This window comes from Mus caroli, chromosome 10 (genome assembly GCF_900094665.2).
Source record: "Mus caroli chromosome 10, CAROLI_EIJ_v1.1, whole genome shotgun sequence".
Lineage (NCBI taxonomy): Eukaryota > Metazoa > Chordata > Mammalia > Rodentia > Muridae > Mus > Mus caroli.
In genome coordinates, this window is record NC_034579.1 from 11480857 (window position 1) to 11500725 (window position 19869).

The 19869-nt window shown below is 35.4% G+C and overlaps 1 long non-coding RNA gene across 1 annotated transcript in view; it reads left to right on the forward strand.

The window, feature by feature from the left end:
• The window catches only part of LOC115032121, a 52590-nt gene that overhangs the window by 9873 nt on the left and 22848 nt on the right, over positions 1-19869 (forward strand). Inside the window, exon 3 of the long non-coding RNA XR_003837755.1 lies at positions 11756-11836. This is a non-coding gene — a long non-coding RNA (uncharacterized LOC115032121). The remainder of the gene's footprint in view (positions 1-11755; positions 11837-19869) is intronic.

The window sequence follows — 19869 nt, forward strand, 5'->3', positions numbered from 1 at the left end:
AGCTCTCAACACTTAGTAAGACTGCAAACAAGCTCTATTTTTTCTTTGAGCCAATAAAAAGCAATGTAAATAAACTAGTGACATGTGTTTGGAGAACCATATTTTGTGGTAGATTGATGGCTATGGACTTGCTGATTCCTGAGAGAAGAAACAAAATTTTCTTCTCTGAAAATGACTTGAACGCAAGCAGCTCACTGAAGGTGCAGTATAAGGATAGCTTCCAATGAATCCAGATTATTATTAACCATTTCAAATTTTTTCTTAACTTCAATGATATACTGTCTGGTGAAGCCTAGACAAGTTACAAATGAATAGTTATCTGCAGAATCACAACACAATATGGACAGAGGTTTTATATTTTCTAAACTCAGTTAAAATTGTTAGCTACTTAGTTATATGAATTATGAAGATGTATGGTTCTATTAATGAGAGTTTTATGATCAATCAAAATAATGAGACAATGTCTTGTAGTCTGGTAAAGGCTTTGTTAGTTCATGATTTTCATTTACTTTGTAGTGAGAAAACACACTTTCATATGCTAAAATAAAATGATAATGTCGATTTCCCATGGTGTGTGTTGTGTCTATGTGTATGTACGTATGTCTATGTATATGTTTTTGAGTGTGTATCTGTGTTTCCATGCATATACATTTGTGTTTGTGTTCATGTTTGTCTATATGTATGTGTTTTTGTGTTTCTATGTCAATGTGTATGTGTTTTGTGTGTCTATATGTATGTGTTTGTGTTTATGTGTGTGTATTATGCATGTCTTAGTGTGTGTGAGTTTATGTGTATTGTGTCTGTATCTATATGTGTCTTTGTGTATGTTTATGTGTGTCTATGTGTATCTGTACCTCTCTGTGTATGTATGTGTGTAGTATGTATGTCTTTGTGTGTGTGAGTTTATGTGTATTGTGTCTGTATCTATATGTGTCTTTGTGTATGTTTGTGTGTATCTATGTGTATCTGTACCTCTGTGTGTGTGTGTGTGTGTGTGTGCTGTGTGATATATACATGTCTCCACACAGGCTCGGGAGGAGAATGCTGGGATAGTATTTTTTACTCTCTATCTTATTCTCTGGAGAGATGGTCTCTCACTGACCCTTGTCCTCCTGTCCCTTGTCAGGCTGGCTTTCTAGAGGGCTTCTATGAATGTGTTTTCTCTGTTGCTTAATTTCCTCAGCATCAAAGCTACAGGTTCTTATGAACTATGTTGTTGTGGATCTGAACTTAGAATCTCAAGCTTTTCTCTCAGATATTCTCATCCATGAGACATCTCCCCATCTCCAGTGTTCAACGTCCAATATTTCAGCATAATTGCTTACTCGATTTAAAAAGCACGAAAATCATATTATTACCTATTTTTCCTCTTTTATTTATCCTGAAATTATACCATTGTAGAGAAAATAGTATCTTGAGGATTATAAATACATCTATACATATGTGGACAGGATCACATTAAATGAAAAATAGGCAAGTAATATTTAACTTTTTAGAAAACTCATTTATACATAGTTTACTGCTAACTGTATATTATTAATAAACCCATATTAGGAAGCTGAAAAAACGATGGACAAGGAAAGTCGAGAAAGAGGAAGACTTTAAGTGAGCGTCCTGTCCACACAGCTGCCAGGAAGGGTTTCATCATCTTCCTGGCACACAGGAGTAAGTGCCCAAGTCCTATCAGGAGCCATGTGAGTAGATGTCTTTAAAGAGCACATTGGATACAATCTGGCACCTCAGTGTCACGACTATAAAAGTATGACAAGTTTTTCAAAGCCATGATTTGTAATACTAGAATATTGTCTTACAGTGACACATGTAAGCATGCTTTAAAATGCAGACAAGCTTCAGTAAAGACCAAAGCTTTGCTCACACAATAGAAGAAGAGGTCTTACAGCCTGCCTCCACTGCCTTTTGTGTGTACCATGATCAAGTCTTTCTCTTTTTGGAAAATGTGCTCAACATAACTACATTTGCATCATTTAAGAGTGTATACGCTAAATATTTATAATGATTATTTTTAGTGGAAAATATAAACTTAATTTTGTTTCCTTACATTTATTTATAAAGGTAAAGGGACAATTTTCAAGATAGAGGCTTTTGAATACCGAATATAACTTACATTAGAAAATGACAGAATCAGGTTTTATTATTCTTTCCATAGACTTCTATATAGTTAAAAAGACATTGGTCTTCATTTGGATACTTGGTTTTCTTTTTTGACACTGTCTCATGCAGACCAGGTTGCATTCTAGCATACCAGACAGCCAAGAATGACTTTAAAATTCTGATCTATCTACTCTCCCACCTCCTGTGCACCCTCTCACCCAATTTATGCAGTGCTGAGGACAAAATCCAGGGTTTGTGTATGTCAGGAAGTTACTCCTTCAACTCAGCTACAGACACAATTTATTTATTTATTTATTTGTTTGTTAGTTTGTTTATTAATTTATTTAACTTTACATCCCAATGACAGCTGCCCACTCTTCCCAGTTCCATCCTTAAAAATCCCTCCCACCATCACCCACCCCATTCTCAGAAAAGAAGAGTCCCCCTTGGTACCACCCCTCTCTGGGGCATCTAGGCCCAGCATGACTAGGCATATCCTCTTCCACTGAGGCCAAACTGAGCAGTCCAGGTAGGGGAAGAGATTCTAATGGCACGGAACAGAGAATGAAACAGCCCCCACAACATTAATTAAAAATCAAATTAAATGGCAGACTATAGGGACTCTTATCTTATATCTGAATTTTCCTTATAAGTCATGTTCTATTTTGAGAAAGCATATGTCAATCTAGAGGGAAATTTTCAGTATACTGGCAATCAACAGTAACAAGATTCTGAGTAAACATTTTACTAATTATTCTTCAGTAGTTCTCTGACATGAAAGTTAATATGTCTTCCTGAATTATTATATATGAAATCAGTCAAGAGTTTTTTTACTATGCCTAAGCAAATTAAAATGAACAATCATTACACTTGGAGTCATAAAATGAAACTAGTATCTACTTAATACACAACACTGCATAAAATCCTTCTCATACCCACTCAAGTACATACCCACACACATGTGGAAACTAATACTTTGATGTCTTCTGAGAAATGTCTTTTCAACACTTTGTATTGTTGTTGTTGTTGTTGTTTGAGAATTGCATACAATTTAGTTTGCTCATATTCATCTTCTTTATGAACTACTCCCCAGTCCATTACCCTTCACATTGTCCTAATCATGTGTCAAAAAAAAAAAAAAAAAAAAACCTAAAACCTGTCAAGTGTAGTTGCTATTACTCATATACTTCTGGATGTTTGACCATCTACTTACAGAAAACTGAGTACACATCTCCTAGCAGCCATCATTTACCAATAACCCCCCCCCCCCAGGTAGAGGTAGAAGTTTGTGCCTAAACTTACTGGAGTCTCCATCCAGGAATTTCATCTAGTTTGGTTTTACAGAGCTCTTCTGTAGTATATTTGAACTGTCATTAATTCATGTGTGCAGCTGCCCTGCTGTATTCTGCAAACACAAGTTTCTTGTCCTCATCCACTGTTTCTGCCTCTTATGATACATCTGCCCACTCCTACCCAATCCACTGTCATCCTGTTTTACTCAAGACATGTCATACTAATTAAAAAATAGTATTGTAAGTGGTTTGGGGTCCATTTAAATTGGTATTATGTTAGAGTATAAACTCCACAATAGCAAAGGTTTGAAGTGATTTTGCTCACATGAATTTAGGACTGTGCTTGACATATATAGATATTTATAAAATACTTGTAAATTCATGCTAAACAATTAATTCTCAGTTAACAATATGTTTCATACAAAGAAGCAAATTCAGCTATAATGTTTAAATTTCTTCTCATATCTTATATTCTCACAAAAAGCATTTTAAAATTTCAGATTTGATTCAATTCATTATTTTCTCCAGCCAATTTTTTTTTAAGCAAGAATTTCACATAAATTCATTCATGGCAGTGTTGTGGTTTTGTTTTGGTTGTTAGGCTATAGTGGTAAATAAAGGTACTGCTAGTCTATATGCTTAAGAATCCAATGCTGGTATTATTGGTAGCATTGGAAATTGAAATTAATTATATGTAAACATTAAATACTGAATATTGGCATTTAAATGCCAAAGTCATATTAGCTCCAAAATCATCTAATAAAAGTTTTATAATAGCAATACAAAACATGTTACAAAACTCATATATTTGAACAAAGTTGTAAAACCAAATAAAAGACAATAAATTGCCTCATTTTCTCAGAAGAAGATAATTATTTATCGTGTGAGTGAGCATGTCTGAATGATGTGTAATAAATATGTTTCTTTTGGTTACATTACAGAAAAGATTAAGAATCTCTTAGTAGTGGGGACAAATACCACTTAAAAACTTGTAGATTCCATTTGTAACCAAATATTTTACAACACAAATTTCTGTATCACTCAATATAATGTAAGATAGATAGAACTTTGTGAAATTCTCATTTTCAACAGCTATGTTTCTGCTTGAAGCTCCAGACAGGACTAAGATCTACATGGACAACTTTAGACTTTTTAAGGCAAGAAAAATTTCTTCACTTATTTCAAAATATGTCATTATAACCGATATAAAAACAGTTCAAGCCCCGAAGCATGAAATTTGATTGCTAACTCATCTGCTTTCATTGCTCCCCACACAGCTTCACGATAATGTGTCTTCAGATTTTAGTGAGAGATTTATTTCCACTACAGATTAAAAACCAGTCATTCTCTCCAGAAAACACATTTGCCACTCTCCTTTTAGATTAGCAAGAACTTTGTTAATAGCATTTTATGTGTATGCATCTGGATACAAGTTTGTTTATGCATTTTGAAATCAGGACCACTACAGAAATCAGGACTTTCTGGCATTTGTAAAACCCCACAGAATCCAAAGCTGTTTGCAGAGATATGCGGCAACCAGAAGACACTTACGAATATCATATTATGCAACACAAACGGACTTACTGTATTATGTTTGCACAAGCAAATCTACTTGAGGCTCCACCTTTGAAATTTCAGCTTGAAAACTTGAAATTTGTGTCTTAGTGAACAAAACTCATAGCTGCTGCACAAGAAAAAGATATTTTAAGTATAAGAATAAAAGTACATGTGAATGGTGCACATACAGAGAATCCATAGTCACCCGAACTTATAAAGGAAGGGATTAATACAGACATAGAGGAAGAATTAAAGACTAGACATCTTAGCTCCTGGACAGAAACAACATGACTTTTTTTTTTTTTTTTTAAGAACTCACTTGAAAATGAAACACTTTATAGGCAATGCATATTGAATGCAAAAAAGCAAAGTAAGAATTTTGAAAGAAATATACATTGAAATGTTGTTTTAGTCATCAAACCTGTATGCAAGAGTTTTATAAGTCTTTACTCTAGAAATGATTAACTGGAAAATACAATTAACTGAAAATAGCTCCATTTGTAACTGTAAAGTATAGGAAGTATTTATTTACAAGTCTGATAAAAATGTAAAATATTTTTGTTTAAAAATGACAAATATTATTCATCAAGTTAAAATAAATATGCGTAAAGGCAAAGTCATAGGATGAATATGAATTGGAATGTTCAGTATTATCAATGTATAAGCACTGAAATTTATTAATGATTTCAGTGGTAATTCCAAGGTCAGGGGGTGCTTTCCTTGTTTAAATTGGAAAGTTAATTTTAACTGTATTTGGAAACAAAAGTGACCCTCAAAGTGAAATTTGAAAAATAAAGTGGAAAGTATTATACTTTGTAAATGCAGAACAACTGTCAAACATTTTAAATAACTACAATTTTATATTAACCTAAAGGTTAATGACTAGATTACTTCAACATGTCTCTGTCCTAACATGTATCTACCTGGTGATCATTTTGTGTGGGCTTTGGGGATCTAGAATGAGGTCTGCTGGCTTGAATAACAATTGTTTCATGCACTGAGCTATTTATCTATTACCAAAAGCGGTTACTTTGAATATTTATTTATTTATCTTATTTACATTTATTTATTTATTTATTTATTTATTTATTTATTTATTTATTTATTTTTATGTTTATGATAGGTTCTAGCTCTGCAGGTCAGGTGGCCTAGAGTTCACTAGGTGAAATATTTGCTGAATCATACTGACTAGATTTTTATTGCCATGGTTTTCTCCAAAGACTTACAAGGCACCATGTTGAAAAACTTTTGTCATACTTGTTAGCGATTAGAAAGTCTATGAGGAAAAAGTAGTAAAATATAGATTAAACAGAATAAAAAGAAATTTGAACTTTGAAAGTGATCAGATGTAGCATGTGGCAGTGGATTCTGAATACTACCTACAAAATCAATTCTTTTTTTAAAGGTTTATTTATTTATCTTATGCATAGAAGTACATCACCATTGCTCTCTTCAGACACACCAGAAGTGGGCATCTTAGCCCACTACAGATGGTTGTGAGCCACCATGTGGTTGCTGGGAATTGATCTCAGGACCTCTGGAAGAGTAGTTGGTGCTCTTAACTGCTGAGCCATCTCTCCAGCCCCACAAAGTCAATTCTTAATTTGGACATGTTGAGGTTTGGTCTTTTGCTTAAACTTTAATACTAAATGCTGGCCCCCAAAGTTTGGTTGCCTCAAGGGAGGAAAGACTCTGCTAATACTTAAGTAATGTTCCCAAATGACACTATGAAACTGTGCCCCCCTCCCAAAGTTATTCCTGATTGGTGAATAAAGCTGCCTATAGCCAAGAGCTGGGTAGAAGAGAGGTGGGTAGAGTCTTGTGTTCCTGGGCTTGATGTCTGAGGCAACCTTGATGACTGGAAGAAGGTGAAAGAAAGGAGAAGGTGCCATAGGTAAGAATCTTAAAACACTGGCCATGTGGGTTTGCTAATTGGAGTTAAGAGAAGCCCAGAGGGAACATGGCAAATTATATAATGGGATTATTGGCTGGGAAATAGATATAATAGCATAGATGAAAGATATCAGATCTTTTGATGATTAAGACTTATTATAAATTTTAATATTGTGTGTGTCTTTTATCCAGGAATTTAATGGTCAAAGGCAGTGTAGAAACCCCAGATTGGGCTCAATATTCACAACATGTATACTTTGTACTTTAAAAAAAAATAATTTAAAAATTACACCAGCTTATAGGCTGCTGTTAAATTCTTGATAACGTTCATTACGATTGTGCTTTGGCACTTTGAGTAGTTGTTTTAGTTACATTCAAATATCAATTGCTGCGATAAAACATCATACCAATGTAAAATATAAAAGAAAGTGTTTCATTTGAGGTGTAGAGTTTCATAGGGCTAGAGTCCATGCCTACCTTTGTGAGAAGAATGGCAGCAGGCAGACAGGTATGTCAGTGGGACAGTAGCTGGGGCCTTATATCTTTACCCTAAACAAACAAACAAACAAACAAAGTTGAGAGAGATGACTGGAAATTACATGGGTTATTGAAAATCCCATGGCCACCCCTAGTGAGACACATCCTTTAAGAAGAACCTTTCTTCCTGAACAATAGTTCCACCATTCAAGTATATGAGCCTAAGAGAGCCATTCTCATTTAGGCCACTATGTCCTACTCCTTAATTGCCATAAATCTGTAGCAATATCATAACGGAAAATACATTTAGTTAAACTTCAAAAGTCCTCATAGTCTTTTGCAGTCTCAACACAGTTCCCAAGTCCTGTCTCTTCTGACACTCAAGAAAATCTCTGAGCTGCAACCTTTTGTCAAACAAAAGCAAAAGGCCAATTACATACTTCTAACATACAATGTTTCAAAATATACATTCCATTATAAATGCAGGAAAGGGGACACAGTAAGAAAATACTGGGCCCTAGCAAGACTGATTCCCAAGCAGGAAATTTTCTAAATACTGTAGTTCTATATTCAGTGCCAACGGGCGAACATGACTCTTCCCTTTCAGTTTTGCTAACTGCAACACACTTCTCTCTTTTGGGCTGGTTCCACTCTTCTCCATATGCAGCCCTCCTTGGCAGATATCCCATGACTCTGGCTTCCTCACCATCTTGGGACAGCCAGCAAAGCCCACACATTATTTTGCCAACTTCATGCAATGCCCTCCTTGGACCAGTATGCAGGGACTCCACTGCAACATGTTTGGCATCAGTAACTTTCCTGAGGTGAAGAAGAACTCTCCATGCCCATTTACTCCTGTATCCTTCCTGACTCAAAAGCCAGAATCATGTGAATGAAGCTGCCAGGTTTCCTGCCTGCTTGGGATAGAGCCTGGGCCATCCTTGAATTACATTTGCATAAACTGTGCTTTGCTGTAGCATTTAACTACCAGAAAATCCAACAGGTCTTTTCCATTCACAAGTTGCAGATTATCTGGGTAGGATCTTACCCTGAGGATTCCACTCTCTATTCCATTTTGCATCAGTTTTCTCCTTATCACTTTGAACTCTAGTTTTGACTCTGACACTTTAACAGTAAATATTCTGGTATTCTTTTCTTCTCAAACTGACTATATATATATATATATATATATATATATATATACACATATATATATATATATATATATATGTGTGTGTGTGTGTGTGTGTGTGTGTGTGTGTAGGCTGTGTATATATATATTGCTCTGCTTTCTTGTTTTCATTTTAGAGTCCATAAAAGTTGTAGATAATAACCTAACACCTAACTACAGAGTCAAAAATAGACTGCCTTAAAATCTATACCAATGATATAAATCCCAAACTTTTTATTTAACCTCAGACAGATTTTTAGGACAAGGGCAAAAGCGGAGACATTCCCAGCCAAAATATCACAAGGATTGTCTCTAGCCAGTTGCACTATGTTTTCCACTATGAAGCCTCTTGAGGTAGGCCTCCATAATCTATATGGGTATCAGCAATACTGTCTTCTAATTTTCTACTGAGATATCCTATTCAACCCTGCTTTCAACATTCAACCATGTTTACAGTCTAAAGTCACAACATCTTCTATATTCCTTCAAAAAAGCAATGTAAGGTTTGCTGTAACAATAGTCAACTTCCTCATGACAAATTCTACCTTAGTTACTTTTCTATTGCTGTGAAAAAATACCATGGCAAAGGGAATTTATAGAAGAAAGAGTTTATTGAGGTTTAGAGTTTCAGAGAGAGAATCCATGACCATAATGTACCCAGCAGGCAGGTAGGTATTCTGCTAGGGCAGTATACAATTCTGAGAGTTTACAACTTGATTCCTATGTAGACACAGAGATGGGGGTGAAGACTGGGGCTTGTTGGAGCTTTTTAAATATCAGATCCTATTCTTAGTGACATATTTCTCCAATAAGACCCTGCCTCCTAGTCCTTCCCAAATAGTTCCACCAACTTGAAATCAAGCATTTAAAAGTATGCGCCCTTCAGAGCCATTCACATTCAAACTAGCACAGGTGGGGATACAGAAGCATGTAGGACCCTCATTATAAAAACATATTTTTCTCCTTTTCTGAGGTGAGTTCAAGGCACACTCAGAGATTTACTGTGTTAACATTATGGGTACAACCTTAGAAGACAGAGAAAAATGTATGTTAACTAAAGTAGGAAAAATTAGAATACTTTAAACTCCCTGCTGTTTAATAATAATAATAATAATAAATAATAATAATAATAATATGTGATTATGGTCTAAGAAAAGAATACTTTAGGATGAGAATTCCACAAATGGAAAGATGGGGTACATGATCTTCTCTCTATTCTTGCCATATACAGCTAAAATCTAAGCATATACTAAATCCTAGAAAAGAAAACATGGGAAGATATTCAAAAGGAAATGTTCATCAGCATTTCATGATGTAAGAATCAATGTACCAATGGACACCCTACATCATTATTTATAGATTGTATGTATTATAACAGTATTGGAGAAACCAGAGACCTAGAGATGCAAGTATTAGTAAGTTAGAAAAGCCTTTTAAAAAAATCTCAATACCTCCCCTATCACAATCCATTCCTCATTTTCCTTCAGAAAAGGGAAGGCCTGCCAGGATATCAACCAAACATGGTATATCAACTTGCTATAAGGCTAGGCACTTTGACTCATATTAAAGGTAGATGAGGCAACCTATTAAGAGGAGAAATATCCCAAAATCATGCAGAATAGTGAAGGACAGTATTGGGAGGAGAAGAGGGAAGAGAAATTGTGGTCAGGATGTAAAACATGAAGGTAATAAGTGAAAGAAGAATAAATTAAAAATGAATAAATTAATTAATTGATATAAAAAGCAATGGATTTATAGTTTACATGGCAGATACAAGCTTCTTTCCTGTAATCTAATAAAAATGGAAGCCAGGATAAGATATTTTCTATAATCTATTTCTAAAAAGGAAAAGATTTTGAAATTCAGAGGTGTGGCATGTGAAACAGTCGGAGGATGAACTGGGAGGGCAATAAAATCTGGAGTGTAAAAAGAAAAAAGATAAATAAATAAATAATAAAAAATAGAACACCTGAAATGTGCAGTATTCCCTCACCTATATTCTTGTACGCAACCCCGAAGAACTCATTGTCACACACACGCAAATGCACACACACATACATACACACAAATTATACTATGTTTACAAATTTAAAGACAACAATTTTGAAAATACTGATACTTTAAAAAATATTTTCCAGATAAATGCAGCAAAATACCCATGTAAATACTACAGTAATATCCTCTCTACCAGCCAAAGGTCAAGTGGGGAGTTTTCACTTCTACTCTTACAGGTGATGAAGTGAGACACACTGTTTTCAGAATGGTGCCAGAGAAGGAAAATTGTTAGACAGTGATTTCTTCCTCATGACTGTGTGTGACACAGTCTCCTCTGCACTGTGATTGGTACACCAAGCATGGAGTACAAATATCTAAACCCATCAAAAAGTAATCAGCAATTCCTTGTTATTCTCCCTGTCTTGTTTCTGAGTAGGTGTCATGGAGGACCAGCATGTTCATCACCTTTTGTGCATTGATGTCAATGTTGGCCACATGGAGAAAGACAGTGAGATATCCTTTACTCCCATGACACAGGCATACTAGTGAAGCCCTCATGGAATCTATGGGATTGATCACCAATACTGAGGCTCTCTTTACCGCAAAGCAACTATCAACTACAATCAGAGTTGCTAGATTCTGCGTTCCAGTGACCGTAACTAGATATTCTTGACCACTACACCTCAACAAGCCAATTAAAGAGATAAGGTTTTGAAAAGCAATGAAAATGTATTCAATATGCCTGCATTGGGAAGAGGAATGAGGAAGTCCTCATCTAGAGGTCCTGACATGCATTTTAGGATTAAATAGAAAGCAAAAGATATACATAACCAAGCAGTCCTGATCAAGATGTATTTCTCATCACCATTGACTTACCAACATAATGTCAGTTGTTTCTTTTCCAAGGTGCTCTTAACTATGGTAAATCTCTTTCCAGGAAATGTGCTATTTCACTGAGTAGTACCAGAGCTACAACTTTGCCCTCTTTTTGTTTGTTTTAGCATGGACCCATTGGAAAATTATAATTTTTTAAGTTCCATTGCTTCAGTATTCTCATAGTTAATGGGAAAAACATACATATCTAGAATATCTTTCTTCCTTCAAGAACACTTGCTAAAAGAATCCAAATAGCAAACCTGGCCAGAGAAATAATTTGACACCTCCCTTCTCTTGGGGTGGGGGGTAGGTACTGTCACATCACAAAGCCAAGATTCAAAGTCTCACCATAACTGACCTTATCTTCACTGCTTTTTCCTAGGCACTGGTTACATAATGTACCAGTCATATCTCAAATAACCAAGAGAATTAACAGATAATCAGCTGGAGACACAACCTCTGGGTAAGTGGGTTCAATGATAACCATCATAAATGCTTTGGTTTATATAGTTTACAATCAATAATTACAATATATAATACATAAAATATCAACAAAATGAAAAGGAGATGGAAGAATTATATGATAACTGTAACACTGAAAAAAAAAGTCAAAATAAGCCCCAGGGAATAAACTCCATAACAGAACTCAAAAACCATATTCCTGGTTAATTGCAGTAGTCCACCTGGCAGCAAAGGTCAAGGGATAGCTGCAATTTCCATATCATCAATGAACGGACGGTGAAATAGTAAGATGGAAATCCTACAGCCTACATGAGATCAGGATTCAGATTAGTCAGGTTCTTGTTTCAGTGTTTAAATGCCATAACAAAAACAAGTTAAACATGAAAAGATTTTCTATACCTCATAACCCAGGGATGAAGTTAATCATGGCAGGGAATTCATTGTGGGTAAGCTTAAAGCAGCTGGTCATGTGACATCCACAGTGGGAGTGAAGACTGGTGAGATCCAGTTCCCACTTTCCCCTTATTCAGTCCTGGATTCTAATCTTCAGAATGGTGTTAGCTACTGTGAAGGTGATGTAGCCAAGAACATACCTCTCAGGAATGCCAAGAAACTACCTTCTGGATGATGCTAGATTCTGGCAACTTAACCGTCAATATTCAGTATCTTAAGATTACAAATAACACACTGTGGATTTCCTTTTCATATTGATTTCTTAATTTACATGTGAAAGGTGAAGAAAAACAATAAACATATATGAATAGTCAAAAGGTACGCAACTGAAACATTTAAAAACAGAAACAATTCTTCTTTTAACTAAGGAGGGAAAATAAAGGAAAGATATTTTATTACATAAGTTAATAAATAATGAGAACAACAGACTGGTAAGTTTAGTTATATAATGCAATAGCCAAAGCTATTTCTATAAAATGTTATTTCTATAAAGAGCTACTCAGAAAGATATACTAAAATAATATCAGTAATTTATAAAAATTATAAAATGCATTCAATAAGGCCACATGAAGGTAAAAACATAATAGAACAATGAAATAAAAACGGAAGAAATAAAAAGCAAACACACACCACAGGAGATTTTATTCTGGGTCATAAAACAATATACTATATATTTACAGGATTTCAATCCTGTGGAAATGTTCTTTTACCACAACAGATTCAAACTATAAATCAATAACAGAGAGCTTACTTGAAATTCTTCAAACACCTGAAAAGACACTTGTAAATAATCTATGAGCAAAGAGGAAGTCTCCAAGGAAATAAAGAACACATTGTGTTGAATGAAAATGAAAATGTAACATCAAAATTTGTGGGTAGATAAAATAGTACCTTTGTGGAAATGTATAGTGTGAAATGCATATTTTAGTGAAGATTTAAAACAATTGTTCAAATTTGTATCTCATGAAAATAGAGATGGGAAAACAAGAGCAAACCCAAAGCATGCAAATGGAATAATATAGGGAAGGGAGGTGCAGCATGCATGAAACTAATAGGTAAAATCAGGGACTAAGCAGCAAATAAAATCCTTAGGTGGTTTATCCTGAAAATGTTCAAGGTGATTGCAAAATTTCTAGGGATAGAAAGAAAAACATGTAAAGAAATTGATAATCTCACAAGTAACATATAGTCATGACTAGAGACCTGTAACACATAAAATGTTAATAAAAGGGCTTTTAAGTATTCATAAATCTTTAATTTTATCAGTGAGATCAAATGGAAAAATTCTCAGAAGTAGAAAAACACAACTGACCTGCTAAGGAAAGGGGAAGTTATTCTGGGCAGAAGTCCATCATCATAGGCAGGCCTTCCTTTACATTATTTCTGTCATGTATTTTATTACACAACACCATGGGAACTGAGTGTTCTGGCCTTAGTGGTAACAGGACAAAGAGAATAATGGGAAGCATTATTACATCCTGCTTGAAGAACATAATAGAGAAGCATTGGGTCATAATTATATTTAGAATTATTATTGCAGTGGTAGTCAAATCTGTATCTGTGGTAGATTGACATAAAACTATACAGATGTCTCACAGAGAGAAACGGGTGCTGGCTTTCAACCAGCACTATGGGTTTCTCTGGGTCATCTCAAAACAGAGCTAAAGACATCCTCTATGAAATTTGATTTCTACAATTAACAATAATATAAACTCAAGGTTGCAAAGTTGATCAACTTCAAGTGTTTTTTATATTGTGAAATAGCAATGATATTCTACATACACTAACTTTGCAAATACTAAAATATAAAAGATTATAAACCATTTATATATTTTATTTCATTGGTATGTATTCGTCATCCAGGGGAAACATATCAAAATATTTCCAGTAAAATCAGCAAGGAGACAAGGATGTCCACTTTCTTTTATTGTGGAGTTTATAGTCTCAAAGCAGATGATAGGAGAAAGTAGCAAATGGCATACAAATAGGGAATGAAAATGTCACAGTAGCCCTCTTTGAAGATGATATGATTCTATACATAAGAGAGACTGGAGATTCCACCTGAAAACTCTAAAGCTGATGAGTATTTCCAGTAAAGGCAAAGACTTTTATTTATAGTGGTTGGTGGTTGGTAGCTCTTAATATCTTCCACACAATAATTTAATATAATTCTTGGAAGTCATCCTAAGCAGAATTTTGGTACATTTATTCACATATGTTGCTGCACATTTTACAGAAATGTGTGATTTCAGGTCCAAGGATTTCTAAATTCCCATCTTAAAATATATTTAAAATATACAATAAGTGAATGTTCTTAGAACAGAGCTTTAAAAGTTGTTCTTAAATTTACATGAAGACTTGCTACAAAACCAAATTTAAGAAATTTGGGAGTTAACTAATGGATTATTCACATACACATGCAAGTATACACATACACTTGTTTTATCTATTTTTGTGTTAAATTATTAAATTATATCAATTAAATTATATTATTTAATTAATATAATTAAATAATTATTATATTATTTAATACTTTTAAAATTTACTAATACCTTGAGTAATACATATGAGTCAACAGGTTTCCTCTTAAATGCCTTATGATTTTCCAATAATTGGATATATTAAACTTATTTAAGTACTCCACAGTTGGAAATCATTGGGTGTTTTTTGTTGTTGTTTGTTTGTTTGTTTGTTTTTTGCAATTTATATAACAGACTGTGGTGGTTAATATACTGGACCCAAAACCAATGAATACATGTTTCTGGGTGGGTCTATATGAGCTTTTCCTGGAAGGGTTAATTGAAGAAGGAAGTCTCTACCCCAGAATAGATGACACCTTCCTGTTACAACCAATAAGGAAGGTGGTCTGAGGGAAAAGTTATTGCTTTTTTGGCTACTTGATGGTACTTCTTGCTCCTGAGTGTGTCCACTCTGTTGCATGCTCTGTAAGTACTTCTGTTACAGTTGGTTTGTCCCTTTAGTGATACAAACTTATCTTTCTCAGGATGAACTGAGACCAAACGAGTCTCCATAATGTTATAAGCCTTCATCACTATACTGGGACTCCAGGGCCATCTGATCTTAATCACTTACTAGGTTCTTATTCTCTTTAATGTGAAAAAGTCATCATTAGACTACCAAGACTATATTTACTTAAGTCTCTTAAATTTCCTTTTAACATATATTCATTCTCTTTGAAGGGACTCTGGCTAGCTGGAACAAGGCAAGCATGGCTGCAGTAGGCCTTTCTCTCCCATACTCTCTGCTTTGATTAAAACAACAACAACAACAACAAAATCTATTACATTACAGTTCTGAAGCTATTCCTCAAGGCTTACTCCCTATTTGGTCACTTTGTCCCCCTGAGGTCAAGTATCAAGGTTCAGCTATCTACGTATTGAACTCCAGCAATCAAAAACCCCACTTGGCTCACCAAATTGGCATGCCCAATTGAAATGAAACACGTCATCATAACAGGATTTCCTCTTGCCCAGTTGTAAACCACCATTTTCCTATATGCCATGTCTGTCTCCTCTGTAGCCAGAGGTAGTCCTTTCTCCATCAGGGACAAATAACCCTGCTCCCTTCCATTTTCCCTTCTCCATCTCCCTTAAACCCTATCTCCTGCCTTTGTCTTTTATTCCCCATTTTCTGGAATTTTTCCTTTAGAATTCCCCATTCTAAAGGAAAAAAAAACTCTTTTGTGCTGGGAACTTGGTTTTGGGGTGCTGAGCTAATATTTTTTTTCACTATTGCTATAGAACCTTGACAAACACACTGCATGCTAATAAAATTCATACTATATTACCACTACTAATGTATTGTGGTGGAATCCTTAAAAGAGATCTTGAATTTTTATCTACTCAGATTTGCATGTATGAAAATCATAAAGTATCACTTCACAAATGTTATGTGAAAATATGTGAAGCTCACTACCATTTTAAAAACAATTTTGGAACATTTAAATTCAGAGAAAAATGGTATCTTGGGGTTGGGAATACCACAAGAAGACCTACAGAGTCAACGAACCTGGTCTCGTGGGGCCTCACAGGGACTGAACCACAAACCAAAGAGCATGCAGGGGTGGAGTTAGGCCTCCTACACATTTGCAGCTGATGTGCAGATTGGTCTTCTTGAGAGTCCTCTAATAATTGGAGTGGAGGTTGTTTCTGACTCTGTTGTCTGCAATTGGCTCCCTTCCCCTAGCTGGACTGTCTGATCAGACCTCATGGGGGAGGAAATGCGTAGTCCTGCTACAAATTGATGTCCTGGTACCCCAGGGGGCGGTGTCCCTTCTATGAGGAGAAGGGATGTGTGAGGCTGGGACTGGGAGGAAAGGAGGAGGACAACTGTGAATGAGCTGTGAAGAGAATAAATAAATAAACAAAGCCTCTAACAACTACTTTAGAAGAATTATCTCGTCTCATAGTGAATTTACATCAATATAAGAACAAAATATTTAGGTGAAAGGAGAATCCCAAGCATAATATTCATATTTACATAAAGTGTCTTGTGTCCAAAAATCTGTATTATATTTATAAATTATGGTTAAGTTATTTTCTTGGATTTTCAAAATTCTTTTTTACTATAGTGAAAAAGGAATTCCCTAAGGCTCAGGAAGCAAACAAAACATACAAGACCGGGAAGTTTAAGATGGTTATAGGATTCACAGGGCTTTTAAGATAAGCAGTAGGAATTGCTAGACAGAGGAGAGAAGTTGGGATCTCCTGGGATGTCAGCACATTGCTCAGGATGCTGTATGGGTACACATTTCATGTCATCCTTCTATGCTTTTGAATCACTGATGCTTCTGTAAGAAAGTCTTCATCATATAGCATACATGGTCTCACTTCCAGGTTTGAAAATCCAGCAAATTCTACCAATCCCTGAGCTTGAAATCCCATCCATTCATAGGCTTTCCAGGACTGAAATTCCTATCAATCTCCCCACTCTGGAAATCTCCATCCTGAAGAATATCTTCCCAAAGAAACCCTACCTAACTGTCCTACTCAGTTCTCTGTTGTTTCTTGTCTGCAGAAAGACAGGAATTCTCTTGTTTCTTTCCCAATAAATCTTATGTGTAAGGTTTGTTTTTCAGTGTTATATCTTAGTAATTCTGGGTTCCCATCAGCCAGGACACCGTTCCCTTCCAAGATGTGTAACACCTCTACTGAGGGAAATCTTTCCACTCACAGCCACAATATTTCCAATGGGGAAACCTTTCTTCCAAGAGCTGTAAACACCTACACACCCATATGACACTAAGTAACCCCAAAGAACTCACTCTTTCACAAAGCAAGACTTGGTTGAAATATTTTCTTTAGTCTATCTATTTGTGGTGGGTAGATCTTTGTTAACATCTCCTCATGAAAGGTTATAAAGCAATCAGTTCAATAATAAGATTCTACTTTTAGTCACTAGAACATTATGCAAATGTGTTGAGGTATGAGTCAATATCTAGCATTCCAATTTCAGGTATTATTTTCACATGTAAACTGGTAATCACATTAGTAATTTGGCGGATATGAAATGAAATGAATAATCTGTGGAAATGTGACTTTCTTCACACTAAGCCTAGGCATTAAATTAAGACTTGATAGCATTGGTTGTCTGTAAAGTATCCAATGTGATAGCTTGCTCTTACATGATTCACAGTGTAGAGGGCTACAGCAGGACGTATTCTTTGGCAGCTAACATTATGCTGATGTCTAACTTTATGTGTAAAAGTTTAAAATATCTGTGCTTAAGAACTATAAAGCAAAATTAGACCTCTAAAAGTTAATGGCTGTTAAAGCTTAATTTTTACTGCTGTTTCTGCTTCTGCAAATAAGCTTGTTTTGCACACAAGGACCTTCGGTTTGCACTAGAACAAATTATAACTTTGTATTCTTTGCCTTTATTAATCCCTGACTGAGATTGATGGACATGCATTTGGGAATCTGCTATAGATCTGAAAGACAAGTATCTGAATAAAAGCTTCTTCATTTTTTTTTTTGTTTTACTGAAAATAGATTCTTCTTTAATACGTACATCTGACCATAGTTTTTTTCTCCCTCCACACCTGCCTGTTGAGCCAACCCAATCCTCCTCATTCTCAGATACACTCCCCCTGATAATCCTTCAGAAAAGAGCAGCCCTTCAAAAATACAACAAGCAAATATATCAAACAAGACACAATAAGACAATAACCAGAGACTGGATAACCCAGAGACTAAGTATAGAACAAAACCAATTGACTAAAAATGGGGCGGCACTTAGTGAAATGATTACTAGGAATATTGTGCAAAAACCAGTGCCTTACCCACTCACCATCAAAGAGGCTTCTTCCAGAGTGGATAGGAGGGGTAGAGTGTGTGGGGGGGGGGCGGGGAGGGCAAGGTCAGAGACCCATATCCAATCATTTTGTTTGAGAGAGCATCTCAATCAGTACCCATCGGTCCCCTTTCCTCAGAGATGGAGGATGCTTCAGATGAGGGGCTGGAAAGATTATAGGACTCAGAGAGGAATTAGGGCACCGGGAGAGCATGTACCACCAAAGCAAATAAGCACATAAGGCCTACAAGAGACTGAAGCTATAAGCATGGTATTCGCAGGGATCTGCCCAGGTACTCTGTTTATATATTATGGCTGTTAACCTGGTGGTTTTGTGCTACTGCTAACTCTAGGAAAAGGTGTATTTCTTATACACCTACTCTTGGGACTTTTCCCCCTCCTATTGGGTTGCCTTGCCCAACTATTGATAAAAAATTGATTAATGATCAGACTGCTGAATCTTTCAATGACAGCAGATCTGTAACAGTTCATTCTTAAAATATTCTGTAAAAGATGTGATAATTGAACTATGTTTCTGATAAACAAATACTAATTCTCATTAAATTACTTTTTCATAAGTTAGGTGAAGGGATAGAAAAATTGAAGAAATTTCAGTCTAGTTCAGGTCCTCCACAAGGAAGGAAACAGAGGGAGTGAGAAGAACAAAAACAGCCAAGCAAAAGACAGAGGGATGCTGTTCACACATCTCTCTAAGACAAATGTGATAATATCAACGAAAGTGGAAAATGGCAAAAATCATGTTAAAATGTTGATCATTTATCTGATGTTTCTCTACATCATTGGTTACCTCAGAGTCATGTGCACTGCAGAATTTTACTAGCTAGCAACAATGATTGACATTTCTATGATTTAACATTTATAAGTGGCAAAGGAATTCAAGTATTGCCCTGGATTAGCACCAAAACTATAAATTAAAAGCCATGAGGCATTTTTGTAAGCTCTCATTTGAATAAGTTCACCATTCATTATCTTGTTCACCTGAAAGAATATATTCTAGATATATCATTTTAAAATGGGTTCATTTACATTTATTTTTATCTATTTCATGAAAGTACAATGTTAAACAATAGAGAACAACTAGGGTTATATTAGTAAAGTAAAACATGACAATGGAACTATAATTCTGTGTGTCTGTGTCTCTACTGCTCTCTGTCTCTGTCTGTCTGTCTCTGTCTCTTGTTTCTCTGTCTCTGTTTCTCTGTGTCTGTCTCTATGTCTCTCTATCTCTCTGTCTCTCTCTCTCTCTCT